Raw genomic sequence first — 1,239 nt, forward strand, 5'->3', positions numbered from 1 at the left:
GTCCTGGAAAAATGGGGTCAGGGGTTGGGGCAGGTTATAGGGAAGGCTTAGGAGGTCCTGGGAGAATTGGGTCAGGGGGTGAGGCAGGTTATGGGGATAGCTTGGGGGATTCTGGGAGAATTGGATCAAAGGGTGAGATAGGTTATAAGGATGGTTTGGGGGGTTCCAAGAGAATAGAAGAAGGGGGTGAAGCAAGTTATGGTGATGGCTTGAGAGACTCTGGGAGAATTGGGTCAAAGGATGACGCAGGTTATAGGGATGGTTTGGGGGGTTCTGGGAGAATGGAGATGGGGGGTGAAGCTGATTATGGGGATGGCTTAGGGGAATCTGGGAGAATGGGGATGGGGGGTGGGACAGCTTATAAGAATGGCTTAATGGGTTCTGGGAGAATGGGGGCAGGGGGTGAGGAACATTATAAGGATGGCTTGGGGGTTTCTGGAAGAATTGGATCAGGGGATGAGGCAGGTTATGGGGATGGTCTGGGGCATTCTGGGAGAATGGGAACAGAGGATGAAGCAGGTCATGGGGATGGCTTAGGGGTTTCTGGGAGAACTGGGTCAAAGGGTGGGAAAGGTTATGGGGACGGCTTGGAAGGTTCTAGTAGAATTGGGTCAAGGGGTGAGGCACGTTTTAAGGATGGTTTGGGGGGTTCTGGCAGAATGGGGATGGGGGGTGAGGCCGGTTATGTGGATGGCTTGGGAGGTTCTGAGAAAAAGGGGCCAGGAGGTACAGGTTATAGGGATGGCTTCGGAGGTCCTAGAAGAGTTGGGTCAGGGGGTGAGGCAGGTTATAAGGATGGTTTGGGGGGTTCTGGAAGAATGGGGATAGAGGGTGAGGCAAGTTATGGAGATGGCTTGGTAGAGTCTGGAAGAATTGGGTCAGGGGGTGATGCAGGTTATAAGGATGGTTTTGGGGGTTCTGAGAGAATGGGGGCAGGAGGTAAAGCAGGTTATGGGGCTGGCTTGGGGGAGTCTGAGAGAATTGGGCCAAGAGGTGACAAAGGTTATAAAGATGGTTTGGGGATTTCTGGGAGACTTGGGTCAGGGGGAGAGGCAGGTTATAAGGATGGTTTGGGGAGTTCTGGGAGACTCAGGTCAGGAGATGAAGCAGGCCCTAGGGATGGTTTGGGGGGTTCTGGGAGACTTGGGTCAGGGGGAGAGGCAGGTTATAAGGATGGTTTGGGGAGTTCTGGGAGACTCAGGTCAGGAGATGAAGCAGGCCCTAGGGATGGTTTGGGGG

At 53.7% G+C, this 1,239-nt stretch overlaps 1 protein-coding gene across 1 annotated transcript in view; it reads left to right on the forward strand.

Annotated features, from left to right (window-relative positions):
* LOC111150953 (immunoglobulin-like and fibronectin type III domain containing 1) overlaps nt 1–1,239 on the forward strand; it is a 28,268-nt gene that overhangs the window by 14,107 nt on the left and 12,922 nt on the right. The window lies entirely within an intron of this gene.

This window comes from Enhydra lutris, unplaced genomic scaffold, assembly GCF_002288905.1.
Source record: "Enhydra lutris kenyoni isolate GAN:26980312 unplaced genomic scaffold, ASM228890v2 scaffoldscaffold25, whole genome shotgun sequence".
Taxonomy (NCBI): domain Eukaryota; kingdom Metazoa; phylum Chordata; class Mammalia; order Carnivora; family Mustelidae; genus Enhydra; species Enhydra lutris.